This window comes from Pleurodeles waltl, chromosome 7, assembly GCF_031143425.1.
Source record: "Pleurodeles waltl isolate 20211129_DDA chromosome 7, aPleWal1.hap1.20221129, whole genome shotgun sequence".
In the NCBI taxonomy this organism is placed as follows: domain Eukaryota; kingdom Metazoa; phylum Chordata; class Amphibia; order Caudata; family Salamandridae; genus Pleurodeles; species Pleurodeles waltl.
The window spans coordinates 824,587,582-824,602,625 of record NC_090446.1 but is presented as its reverse complement, the minus strand read 5'-3'; positions in this window follow the sequence as shown (position 1 = coordinate 824,602,625).

Genomic DNA, 15,044 nt, shown 5'->3' with positions numbered 1-15,044 from the left:
GGTGGAGAGGAAACTCTGCGTTAAAAATGCGGTGCCTTCAGACAGGCTATGCCGTCGCGACCCCACATTATTTATGACTGCAGAGCTTCAACTAGCTCATCCTTTGGAAACCTATAAAGTGAACAGCCCTGCTATTTCAAAGGAGAAAGATTTAAATGAATGGTTATCTGAGGGGTAAGCGGACTTATTTTATAGATCGCTGTGCGTTGTAGGAAGGTTCATCATTTGTTCAAAGGTATACTTTCTGATGCAGCAGTTTAAGAGGAAGCATTTGATATTAAGTGTATGGAAGAAGATTTGACTACCTACTAGGGTGTAGTAAACAATATTTACAACAATTCGGAGAGATAACTTTCACTACCAAAAAGGGACAGGGTGAATAAATATAAACAAACAAAACTCGCTTTATGGACTTAAGTGTACACCAAAGACATGCAACATTAAAAACATTGTTTTCCTCTTTGAATTACACAATAATAAAACTTTTTCTTCCTATAAAGACATTATATGAAGAAAACGTTTTTTTATTGTTGTGTAATTCAAAGAGGATAAAATCAAGTTTTAAATATATGTGTGACGATGTATAAATGTGATCAACATATACATTAATAAGAAATTATTTTAAAGTTTTGTATTAAATAAATGAGAGAAAGATTATATACAAAAGGTGATTGTTGAGGATATTTATTTTAGGTGTGGTCACATATGGCTGTACAGTAAGTGATTATTTGGTGCATACTTTATTCCTGCAGTGTTATAACTGTGTGTCAGTATTATAATTGTGCTTTAACCCCTTTGCTTCCAGGCCTTTCCCCCCTCAGGTACCAAGCCTTTTTTGGCAATTTGGGACAGTTTGCAATTAGGCCCTGATAACTTTTTGTCCACATAATCTACCCACGCCAAATTTGTGTCCTTTGTTTTCCAACATCCTAGGGATTCTACAGGTACCCAGAGTTTGTGGGTTCCCCTGGATGAGACCAAGAAATTAGCCAAAATAACAGCTAACATTTCGTTTTTTTAACAAAAGGGAAAAAAGGGCTGCAGAAGAAAGGTTGTGTTTTTTTCCCTGAAAATTACATCAACAAAGGGTTTGTAGTATTAAAATCAACATCTTCCCAGGTTTCAGGAACAGGCAGCCTTGAATGAGAAATCCACATTTTTCAACACAATTTTTGCATTTTACTTGGACATAAACCCATTTTTTACTATTTTTTTGTGCTTTCAACCTCCTTCCAGATAGTGACAGAAATTGGCGTGAAACCATCGCTGCATCCCAGACAGCCAAACATTTCTGAAAAGTAGCAAAATTCTAAATTTAGGAAGGGGTCATTTGTGTCGATCCTACAAGGTTCTCCTACAGAAAATAACAGCTGAAATAAAAATATATTGATGTTAAGGTGAAAAAAACAGCCATTTATCTCCACGTAACGTTTACCTGCAATGTCAGATTTTTAAAACCAATATACCGTTACATCTGATGGACTCTTCTGGTTGCAGGATATATAGGGCTTGTATGTTCATCAAGAACCCTAGTTACCTAGAGCCAATAAATGATCTGCACCTTGCAATGGGTTTTCATTGTATACTGGGTATACAGAAAGTTATGTGGTAAGATATAAAGAGTCAAAAATAGGAATCAAGGAAACCTCTGTATTTCCAAAATGGGCACTAGATGAGGTGTTAAGAAGCAGTGGTTATTTGCACATCTCTGAATTCCGGGGTCCCCATACTACAATGTGAATTATAGGACATTCCTCAAACAGACACCTTTTTTACACACTGTCTTACATTTGGAAGGGTAAAAATGTCGAGAAAGACAAGGGACAATAACACTTATCCTTCTTTTCTGTATTCCCCCAAGTCTCCCGATAAAAATGGTACCTCCCTTGTGTGGGTTGGCTAATGGCCGCAACAGGAAATGCCACCTAGACACATCACATTTGTACATTGAAATCCGACCTTTTTTTTGCAAAGTGCCTAGCTGCAGATTTTGGCCTCTACCTAGAAAAACCTACCAAACCTGTGCATTTTTAAAAACTAGCACCAGAGGAAACCAGGATGGGGTGACTTGTGGGGCTCTCACCAGGTTCTGTTACACAGAATCCTTTGCAAACCTCAAAATTTGGCCAAAAAAATGTTTTCCCTCACATTTCAGTGATGGAAAGTTCAGGAATCTGAGAGGAGCCACAAATTTCCTTCTACCCAGCATACCCCCACGTCTTCCGATACAAATGGTACCTCACTTGTCTGGGTAGGCCTAGTGCCTGCAACAAGAAATGCCCCAAAACACAACGTGGACACATCACATTTTCCCAAAGAAAACTGACCTGTTTATTGGAAAGTGCCTAGCTGTAGATTTTGGCCTCTAGCTCAGCTTAAACCTAGGGAAACCTACCAAACATGTGCATTTTTGAAAACTAGATACCTAGGGGAATTTAGAATGGGGTGACATGTGGGGTTCTCATCAGGTTATGTTACCCAGAATCCTTTGCAAACCTACAAATGTGGCCAAAAAACACTTATTTTTCATATTTCGGTGATGGAATGTTCTGGAATCTGAGGGGAGCCACAAACCTCCTTCTACCCAACGTTCCACCAAGTCTCCTGATAAAAAAGGTACCGAACTTGTGTGGGTAGGCCTGGTGCCTGTGACAGGAAATCACCCAAAACACTATGTGGACACAACAAAATGATCAAAAACAAAACTACCTGTTTTTGCAGGGGGCACCTGAGATTTTGGTCCTGGACTCAGCAGCCATCTAGGGAAACCTACCAAACCCAGACATTTCTGAAAACTACACACCTGAGGGAGTCCAGGGAGGAGTCCAGGGAATTGAGGGAGTCCAGGGAGATTTTCTTACCCAGAATCCTCAGCAAACCTCAAATTTAGCTAAAAAATCATATTTTCCAAACATTTTTGTGTGAGATCACCGCACTGGCACAAACTTCCTACCACCCAACTCAGGGAAGAGCCAAAAGCATGTCAAAATTGAGGGGGAACCAAAGTGGTTCCAAAAGGGCAGTTTGAGAAAAAAACTAAAACGTTTATAGTCTGACAAGTGGGGCAAAAGTTTTATCGATATAGATGTGACAATGCTGGATGGTAGGAATTTTGTGGATTCCTGCAGATTCTGAAGGTTCTTCACAAAATTATTGGAAAAATGTGTGATTTCAAGCAAAGTTGGAGGTTTGCACAGCATTGTGTTGAGAAAATGGTGCGGGTGCATGTGAAGCACACCTCCCTGGACTCACCCAGATGTTTAGTTTTCAGATGTGTCTAGGTCTCATAGATTTTTCAACATGGCAGCATCCCAAAGTCCAAAAAGCGCAGCCCTCACCATTCCAAGTGGGACAATTTTGAGAGTTAGACAAGCTCTCATGGCCCAAATGTAAAACCAAAACCCAAAATAATCAAATGTTCTCTTGCTTGCTGTTGGAAAAAGTTCTCTTAGTGAGCGGGGGAGAGCTGAAAGATTGTTACCCCCTTCAGTTAGGGTGGTAGCCACCACCACACTATCTTTTATTTTATTTTAATCCCCTGGCATCTAATAGGCTTTCTTACCCCCCGGGGAGTGGATCGGGGATAATTGCCTCATCTGCCCACAGGTGGGCAGAACAACTTTGTCCCCATTGGTTTGGGGTTGGGGTATTACCATACCTCCACCCTCTTTTTTTAAAAGAAAATCTTCACTGGTCTCTACTGGTCTTTCTGCCTCCCTTGTGGGCAGATGGGCCTTACAAAAGTAGGCCATTCTGTTCCCAAGGAGGGCAGAAATGGCCAACAGTAATGTGCCCCCATAGGGAGTGACCCGTGCCCAAGGGGTGCCCCCCCAAACAAAACACACTCACACCAATCCCTAGTGCCTAAGTGGTTTCTGCCCCAGGGGGGCTGATTGGTCTAATAGAAATAGGCTGATCTGCCCCAAGGGGGAAAGAAATGGCCTAAAATAAATTTGCCCCCCAGGGGAGCGACCCTTGTCTAAGAAGTTACTCCCCATATTTAAAAAAATAAAATAAAATCTCTGGTGCCTAATGGTATCTCCCCCACTTGGGGGCAGATCGGTCTAATTGAAATAGACCAATCTGCCCCCAATGGGAGGAGAAGTGGCCTAAAATAAATTTGACCCCCAGGGGAGTGATCCTTGCCTAAGGGGTCACTCCCCTTGTGTGAAACTGACATAAAGAAAAAAAAAACCTGGTTTCTAGTGGTTTCTGCTCCCCTTGGAGGCAGATTGGCCTTATAAAAATAGGCCAATCTGTCCCCAAGGGAGGCAAAAATTGCCTAAAAAGAATTTGCCCCTGAGGGGAGTGAACCTTGCCCAAGGGGTCGCTCCCCACCTCTAAAAAAAAAATATCCCGGCTGCCTAGTGGCTTCTGCCCCTAAGGGCTGCAGAAAAGACCTCATAAATAATTGCCTCCCAGGGGAGCAACCCTTGCTCAAGGGGTCGCTCCCCTCATGCCAATAACATTAAAAAAAACAAGTCCCTTGTGTAGTGGGCATTTCTTCAGCCTAATCGCTCCTCTACATTGTTTATTTAAAAAAAGTCTAGTGGGTTCTGCCCCCATGGGGCAGAGCGGCCTAATTAAAATAGGCCGATCTGCCCCGGGGAGGAGAAATTGACTAAAATACATTTGCATCCCAGGGAAGCAACCCTTGCCTAAGAAGTCACTCCCCTTCATTGTTATGTACAAAAAAAACTCCCTGGTGTCTTGTGCCTTCTGCCCTCCCTGGGGGCAGATCGGCCTAATTAAAATAGTCTGATCTGCCCCCATAGGGGGCAGAAAAGGCCTAATAAAAAATTGGCCCCCTGGGGAGCAACCCTTGCTCAAGTGGTCGCTCCCCTCATGCCAATAACATAAAATAAATCCCTGGTGTCTAGTGGACATTTCTGCAGCCTAATCGCTTCATGATAGCGGGGTGGAAGGGAGGACGATTCCCCTTCCATCCCTGCCCATGGGAGGCCCTTGGGGGAGCTAGCGCTCCCACTTTGGGCCGGGTGCAGGACTGTGGCGAGGGCGAGGGCGAGGGCGAGACTAGCTTGTCTAGGGCACCTGAGAGGTTAAAGTGAGGCAGCCTTCTCAGATTCCGTATGCACTATTGACAGGGCTGGCTGTAGTGCTGGTGGCGCCCTGTGAGAGAGTCTTTTTTGGCGTCCCCCCATGACCTCCTGCTCGGATTCCCTTGCTTCTACCAAATGTGTCCCTCATTCCTCCATAGCCCACCTTTCACATACATTCATTTGTTTTGAAGCACTTGTAAAGGCTGGCTTTACTAATCCACTCACGTATCCACATAAAATATAGTTATATTCTTTGCAGCAGGCATATCAACCATCTACGGTACTTTATTGTGAGTCAAAGCTGTCGCTAGGCAAAACTCTCATCTCTCTTCCTAGCAGGAACATTAATCACAAGAGTTATTTTGACATTTTAGTTATTTCCTGAAGGCTTGACGCACACGGAGGTTTTCCTAAACACAGCACCCCCTGAGGTCAGTGCCCCCCAATTCAGGTCAGCACCCATTGCGGCCACACCGCTTGCACCCCCCTAAAGCCAACCCTGACTATAGAAGACAATCTTGAAGGATGGACAGCAGAGGGCAGAAAAACGCGCCCTAATGATTGTGACGGGTAATTGTAGGGCTAACAGCAATGCAGATTCCAATTAACAATTAGAGCAGTGGTTCCCAACCTTCTGACTTCTGTGAACCCGACTTTATCATTACTGGAACCTAGGGGCCCCCACTGAATCATTATTGGAATCGGAGACCGCACCCACTACTGAGTCACTACTGTAAGCCGGGGACCCAGACCTAAACGTCGTGGATGATTTGAACTGCAAAACAATATATAGAACAAGCATTCCATGAAACACATACACAAATGATAACACATTTAATTTAACTTGCAAAAAAAAGAAATTTAACAGCAAGGTTGGAGTTTTTCTAATTTTAATTGAAGCCACACATAGTCTATACTATATTCTGTTTGATGCAGTTGCACTGCACCCACAAATCATTTAGGATACTAATTTAATTTTTAGGCTCCAATTTCAAATTTCTTGACATTTACAGGATATTTAAAAATGTTCAATTGTGTATTTAGCCACTTTATTTATAAACATTATTAATCTGTTAATATTAATACATTTTCTAAACAGTGACTGGCCCCTGAGCAGGTTTCACGGACCCCCAGGGGTCCCGGTAGCACAGGTTTGGAACCAATGAATTAGAGCATTACCATAACATCCTTCTTCACCAGGGAATGCATTCAAGAATGTTGGTTGTGCACTTGTTTAGCGATTGTTCACAGAAAGATTGTCATGTGAATAGGAATACTCATGGAATTTGAGGACATGCAGTTGATTGTGTGCCATTTCCCACCCCGCCAACTCTGGGAATAGGTGAAGATTTAGAGATAAAAGGATCATTAATTGTTGCGGTCACAAACAACTTGATCTGGGTTTTTGCTACCCCAAAAATGCATTTTGGTATGTATGACTTCCAATTTGCAATTTAGTAACATGTTACCGAATCGCAATTTGGAATTGGGCACACATCCCGATTTGGTATTAGGAAGGGGCATGTGAACGAAACGAAACACAGATGGAATTTTTTTTCATTTTGACACACACTTTAAGTAGGTGATAACCCATTTGCAAATGGGAAAAGGTCCCCAAGGGACACCATCCGCTTTGTGAATGGTAGCGAAAATATTTTTTTAAGAGTAGGCCGTAGTCTCATCAAAGAAATGTTTTTCTTTTTTAAATGCATCCCGTTTTCCTTTGAGGAAAACATGCTGCAAAAAAATAAAAAATTATTGCATTGTTTAAAGCAATCACAGGCATAGTGGTCTTTTTAGCCCAGCAGGCCACCATCCCTGTGACCTTAGAGTTTCCTAATATGTCGCAAATTGCAACCTGCCTCATTAAGATTTGCGACCCATTAGGAAACGCTGAATGAAACTCATGGAGTTTTATACTTTCAAATATCGATTACCTAATTGCCATTCTCATAGAATCGCAATTAGGTAATCGCTATTTAAAATAATGACACATCTGATCCTTAGTCCTCCTAAGGGCAGCAGAAAATACCTTTTCAGAGGGATCAGGAGAAAGGAACAAGTACATTTAGAATAGTATGTAGTGGACGTTGTTCTTTTTGCATAGGAAAATGGAATTTATAAACATTTTCCAGGCATACTCGGGAGAGCTTTATGGGTTCCTAAATGCATTGCCAGACTAGAAAGCAAAATTAGTCTTGTCATAAATGGTGAAACTAGCTCTAAAATGCAGGATACTGTGACGAGAATGGAACAATGGAGGCACTGTTGAGTCATTGCATCCTATTTGTCTCTAAAAGTAGGCCCCTAGTCTTCTGGCCACAGGCAAATGCTAGAGTGGCTGACTAGGCTGTCTCTTCTTCTTTTCTTGAGTTGCAAATCTGCAACTATGCAAGGGAGTAAACCTGTGACAGCCTGTTTACAGTACACTTTTAAGAATATGGTTCAATGTGTTCTGGACCAACACAATTGTTAGAGTATTACCAACAATGACAGATCTGAAAGCCAAATATTCTAGGAATTACATTTCAGAAATGCAGGGAGAGAAGATAGCAACACAGTAGTTGAGAGCCCTGGCTTAAAATGTAACTTCATCCTACGATGATTTGTCAGACAAAATAGACAAATTAAGGTTATATTAAAATTTAAAAAGAAAACCTTGCTGAGATCTTAACACAATGTCAGTAATTGAATGTTTACATAAGTCCACTCAGAAAACAAAAAGTGACCTCGTCTGGAAATTTGAATCCATCATCAAGGGGACTACAATGGAATATTCAGAGTTAACTACTTGTCACAGGAGATCTAAACAAACATATTCAACGCACCCATGACCAACGAGATAACAACCTGGTATAGTAGCCTGATAGCCAATGGAAAATACCTTATTAAGTTCAACTAGAAATCTGAATCATTCTTGAATCACTGTACATTTCTTGGCATTAAAGCTCTCAACCCCTGACTGAAAGAAGACCATCTATCCCGTCCGACACACAGCACTGCATTCTCCAAATCAATAATGGACTATACACTTGTGAATGGGCGATTATTCTCCCACATCAAATCTTTCAGTATTGAGCAGCAGAAAGAAAGCAATCATTTTCCACAATGCATTGAAATCAACTGAGAAATCCCATCTCATTAGGCAGTGCAGCTCTTAGGAATATCCCTGCACTCAATAAAACTGAAAAGTTGACACTGGAAGGATACTTTGTCAGGTTCCATCGCGCCAGACCTAGAAGCTTTTTTAATCAAATTAATACAAATTTAAATCAATCGAAATTCGCTCAGCTCATGAGAGGATCTAGTAACAACTTTATTTCCCCACCAAAAAATGGTAACACGCAAAGCTTAAGACTGCAGCTCAGCCCAACAAGTCCAGAAAATCACCCCTCAGCATTGAGTGTGTAGAAAGGGCTTTAACTAGAGATTTGCGTCCGCTGGCATGCAACGATTTGAATGAGCTGTTTTGCAAACAATATTAAGCAAAATCTCCGAGCACAAGAATAATCATGTCAACATCTTTGGAGCCATATTGCTCATTGTCTGTAAGAGCAACAACTCCAAAAGATTCTGGGGAATGATCAACAACACAGAAAATGTTCACATATCGTTCAACAATACTGACATACCTGAAGGCGTCTGGGCCTCACATGTGCACTCATCACAGCTTCCAACGGGCATTCAATCCCTAGTTGTGGCAATTCTTCAATAAATTCTAACTTCACCACCTATCCTTTGAACCAAGGGTCAAATCGAGCACATCATCAACCAAAGTGTGGATGATGGAGCACCCGACTCCAATTGCCTTCCTTAGGCTCTATTCAAAGCAAACCCATCCACCTGGGAAAAAATCCTAACACCGCTCTATAACCATGCTGCCTTGACAGGTCAGATCTTAGACTCATGTGTAGGGGCACACTATCTTGAAAGTAGGCACCCTTCAAATCAGGGAAGCTGTCATCAAATTTCCCTTTTAGATAGTGACACAAAATATTATGGGGCCTCCTTTTTGAAGACCCTGAGACCCAGGCTTCTGAGAACATTGTGCTCATAAACTAGACCAGCTTCAGAAAAGGAATGGGCACTATCACCAACGTAATGACCATTTCCCTTATGATCAATAAAATCAAATCCAACAGTACCCTCCTCTACCATTGATTTATAGACTTCAAGGGAATCATTGATTCCGTACTCAGACCGGGCAAAACTAGGTGCACTTGTGATCCACAACATCTACTCAGAGCGATGATAGAGCTGCACACAAATATGTGGGTGTGCATAAAAAGAGAGAGGGGGTTCAGGAGCACAGTCCTTTTCAATCTCTTTCTGGCAGAACTGGCATCTTCCCTAAAATACATCACTGCACATCCCCCAAAAACTGCTGAAAAGTATCTGAGGTGCCTGTTCTACACAGACCACACATTCCTCCTAAGCCGAACAGAAGTAGGCTAAATACTCTCACACATATACTGATAAGAAACAACTGCTGGTGACCTTACAAAAGAACAAAACAATGATTACAGGAAACAAAATTCAAAAGGAAGGTATATGGTTTTAAAACTGAAGCAATGTTTCCAAAGACAACACCTATATGTATTTAGGCGTTGTAATAGACAGTTGTGGATCATTTCTGCCCCCCAAAAAATATATCAGGAATAGGGAAGGAGCTCTCCAAAATGCTTTTGGAAAACTGGCAAACCATTTGTCTGGACCCTCATCGACACCACTCATAAAATTAATCAAGACAAAACTGTTCCTGGCCTTTTCATATGAGTCTGAAGCCCTGTGTGGCTGAAAGCATTGCTTCTCGATAGCTTGGTGTCAAGTACATCCAGGAAGGCCTTTAGATGACCACTAAGTGCATTCCTGGCTCAAATGTGGTTTAATTGTGGGCTTACCAGCCAAAAAGTAACACCCCAGGGGTCATATGCAAAACCCTGCCACCAACTTCTCAGCTCAAAGCCTTACACCTTAAAACACTCTTCCATGTGTAGAAATATCGAAGGAAGGCCCGTCATCCCCGGCCCATGTCTACCTTGATCAGTCAATTACAACTCTATAACTAAGGGGCTTTTATCCCTTACCCGTTTCCTTCACAACCTTTAAAGCTGTAATCAACAAAGCTGTATGGTAACTCTCCTCCATCATAGATAAGAATATTTTAGCAAAGTGATCTCATGCCTGCCTCTTCATTAACAGCTAAAAGGCCCTGAATCTGCTACCTTACCTGGCAGCTGGCCTGTCTATCACAGTTAAACAGCCCCTTATTAGGTATCAGCCTAGTGACCTTCCAACCTCAGATCGAGCTTCAAGCTGGCTCAACCTGGATGGCAAAAAGCGGTATAGGTTATGCAACTACCAACACAAGTCAATTGAACATTTAACATGCACCTCTCCAGCCCTGCAAATGGAATGCAGACACTGGCTAAAACCCATCTTCATACCAAGAGGGATCTATATGTGCAGATGTGCTGTGATCAAATTTCTGCAGGCCACTGACTAGTGAAAAAATGCATGCTTTATAAAGATTTTGACCTGAAACTTAATGCTTCACAAGCTGGGTTCCTACAGCCCGCTTAACGCAAAAACTAATAGCCTCACAAGCCTATTATTGGACAATTACTGTACTGATATTTTTTTAACAATGGAACAAATATATAGAAATGCAACCCTACCTTTTACATAATATTCGAAACACAATGACTTGATCTTATGAAGTATTGTTTAACTCTTTTACTATTACTATTTTTACAATTAGTTTTATGCACATGATTTGCTTTTATGTAATTGTATGCAATGATTTTCAATAACGTAGCATTTATAAAAAAAACAATAAATACTTCTCTTCAGAAAACTATCCCTGCTAAGACACTTGATGATATTATAGGTAATCCTAAAGTCACAGCAACATTAGGGCAAACAAGAAGTTAGTCATTCTTCTGTCTTTTACGGATCCAGTAGTGTGAAGAGTGTATCAAAGGGCACCACATTAATGCTGGGCACTAGCTTGTTGGTGAAGGTGACTCTGGGACCCTCCCTTAGCAACAGAAAAAAGTTCCAAGAGGTAACCCTACCCACTTTTGCAGCAGTTCCTGTGTGTCTTACTCCAAATCATTCAACAGTGCCCCACTCTGCAAAAAACTAAGATGGCAGGCCTCTTCCCCTGTGCAAAGCTCTTGTACACATCCCAGAGGTGAGGCCAGAGAAATGAGTGTTAGCTAACATTTGCCTTTAACTGGGTAGGCCTCTTTGAAGTTGATCAAGTTAATAGACACAGCCAGGATGGGCATCGTGCCAGAGAAACAGAATGCCTCCACACACCCAAACCTTTGTCTTAGCTCTAGAAGCAAGTTAACACCTCGTCAGCTCCTGGGGAACATTTAAAAGTTCATGTAGAAGTGTTCTAAAGCTTTAGGCAGAGAAAAGTCAACTTTCTAAAAGTACCTTTTCAAAGATATTTATCACAAACATGACTTTACCATTGAAATGGGATTGTAATAAATATTTTGTTAACTAGCCAGAAATAACAATAGTGAATTACATATTTTATCCTGATACATTCCCGCGGAACAGCCAACCCTGCTAAAGTGAAAATAACTTTTGTGTTCTTTGTAAGGACATAAAAGTTTACATGTCCTGCTTTTAAATATCATGCATCCTGCCTTATGGACAGTAAGGCCTACAAAGGGGTAACATCAATAATAAGTAGAGGATAGTTTTGACCTAATAAAAAGGGGTTATTTGATGGGCTACAGTGGAACACCTGCAGTCATGTTTGCAATATCACTATAGTGGGTGGCACAATAGGTGTGTGACTTTTAATGTACGGGCTCTAGGAACCCTTTGTTTTAAATAGTGGGGACTTATATAATTCAAAGTATAGCCACTTGTGATGTTTTCTTGCTCAGAATGAATGCCCTGGGGGTACTGAGTAGAGTCCCAGTATACAGAGTAAAAAAAACAGCAGCATCTGGGGTTGATAAAGCAAAAAGAGGCATTATCCCACACATGCCAAGAGATTATTTCCCCTCCTTTTTGAGTGTGCTGCTGTGAATATTATCTGAAGGCATTAGACAACAGCAGCTCTCATCCCAAGATTACATCTTGGTCTACTGATTCCACACAGAAGTGGAAAATGTGATGGTTAAACCATAATCAGGCAGGTGTAGCAGCATGGTTCTGGAATTTGGTCTGACATATACTTGCACAGAGGATCAGCATAATTTTTGCTTTGGTTTAATTTAAGTGTAAACTGTGACCCCTAACAGGACATTCTGATACTGAGATACAGATAAAAATTGAAGCAAAGTACAACATTATCTGTGAAACAACCATGTTATCAGATTCCTTTTGAAGGCACTGCAGTCAGAGAGATAGCCTGAAGAGTCAGGTATTAGATTACAATGAAATGCAGCCAGATAACAAAAGGACCACCAACGAGATCCTGCAAACTAAATGGTTGGGATGGTAGTAGAGTGATGTATGAAGAAATCCTATCTTATTTCTAAAAAAAACACAAAAAAACAAGACCTTACTGATGAAGCACATTAAAGGTAAAGCAATCCATCTTAAAATAGGAACTCTTATATATGGCCAGCCAATGCAAGTCTCTAAGATGGTTGGAAATGTAAACAAATCTGGGGAGAATATGAATTAAACGGGTCTCCCAGTTTTACACAACCTGTAAGACATGGAGGCAATTTTTACAGATGCCATAATAGAGGAAATTGCCACAATCATGAAACAAAATGATTAGCAAGTGTATCACCTTTGTGCAACATTCCAATGGTAGGTACTCAAATGTTTTCCTTAACATTCTCAAGCAAGCAAAGAATGAGACTGGTACCTGTGTAACTTGGAGTGTCATAAATAGATGATGCTCATTCAGGAAACCTACATGCCTAGCTGATGTAAACAGATTAAACTTAAGTTCCAACTCTTAGAACCACCAAGGTGGGTTTCAAACAAGGGAGGGTTTGGCAAACAGGAGTACTTCCATTATTCAGATTTTAACTTAAGGCAGTTTTGATCTATCCATATAGATGCTGCTTTCCAAAGTTTTGTTTCATTTCATTTTCTTTAGAAACATAGGTGATAATTTGTATAACATTTGCTTATGAATCTATGTTGAGACCAAAAGACTACACAATTTTTGTAGAGGGAGACATGTGTACATTGAAAACTGTAGAGCTAAAGAATGAGCTCTGCACTACCATACAGATAATAGGTTGAAAGGATGATTTAAAAGGTGGGCAAGAAACAGCACAGGATAGTCTGTTAAGAATGAAAAACAATCCAGTTATGGGGTAAACTACCTGAAGTTATTTTAATACAGTCTCATGACACATGGTATCAGAAGCAGCAGATAGATCCAATAGGACCAAGGCAGCAGAGCCCTCTTGGTTCAAACTCAAACTCATTCTCACAACATCGACTGCAGCCACGAAAGCTTACTTTTTAATGTTTTGGTCTAAACACAGGCTGAGGGATGTCCACCAACAGATTAGATTACAAATATTCTGAACTCAGTTTGTAGAGAGATGGTTTCAAAATTTTGGCAGGGAGTGATAGTGAAGAAATTGGCCAATAATTGGCAAGTACTAAATGAACTACCCGGGGGGAAAACAATTGAATATATAACATAGTCGAGTGGAGGCATAAGTATACAAGAGGCCATAGGAAAAAGACCCAGAAGACATCCGTCAAAATGTGACCCAAATTTAACAGAAGTTAGGATTAATAGAGTAACAGATTCTGATAAGCATTTTAAAAAGCATTTGTGTGGAGGTGTCTCCATTTTATCAGAAGAAACCGCTAATGTAGGATTATGTTAATAATTAAAGTTACTGTATATATAACCTTATTTTTATTCTTTAAAAAATAAATAAGACAGCTTATAGCATACATAGTTCCTGGGTCAGCGAAATTGCTTTAATCCTAGCTTCAGGTTTCTGAAACCATTAACTGTTAACATTTTCAGGTAGAAAATCCTGATGATATAATCCCATTAACAAGGTGGGATTTGGGGCTTTGTGTGTGCTTATAACTGAATACTGCTTTTATATTTGAGTTATTTTATATACCTTTCATCTTCCTGTGTATAAGTGTTGTATAATTAAAAACGTTGGCATAATTCTACAAGAGGTGTCTTCCCACCCAGAGGAGACACAGGTGAACTTTGTTCAAAGCACCAGCGCTGATTGTGAAAGGCAAGTTATTGTAGCCCTTTAAGATACTATTCAAAGTGTAATTGACAGTATTGCTTTTGGGTTACGCACTATGTCATAAAGGAATCACTGACACTGTGGAAATAGCAGCAACCTTATTTCGTTATTCACAGTATCACACACACTGTACTAAAAAGAATGAATACTTTTATGTTAAAAGTATTTATTACTACAGGAACAATCTGTTTCTTAGTACATCTAAAACAACTCTACAGAATACTATAAAAACCGCAATGAGACACTTTATAAATGACAGGAACAATATAAACGTTCCAGCATTGCTAGAATGGCAGTTAAAATAACATCTAGAACCATCTCCCTATTGCTTATTACTCTGTGCTGTAATATGAAAGCAGAAAAGGCAAAGCAACTTGCATTCTAGAATTTCCTAGGGAGAAGGGGTGTACTGCATACCTTGTTGACTGCAAAGGCTGTCTTTTTTAGTTAAGGCATGAAGGCAGTGTTCCCCACAGTGGGCAGACACCCATTGCAGTAGCAGTAAGTTGATCTTCCTTCGGGACTTTACTCTATCAGCCTCAAGGGGGATGTATCAGCTGTGAAGTGTGAAAGACGCTGGCAATGTGAGAGAATGTCTGACAGAATATCTGGTGATAATCTGAGCAGAGGACCTCACTTCTAAATGAACAAATGACAATCCTTTTTCTAAATGAGAGATTGGAATGACAAACATCAAACTATAAATTTCAGACATTGCCTTGTGAACATGGAGGGAGCTAGGACATCAATGATGCCT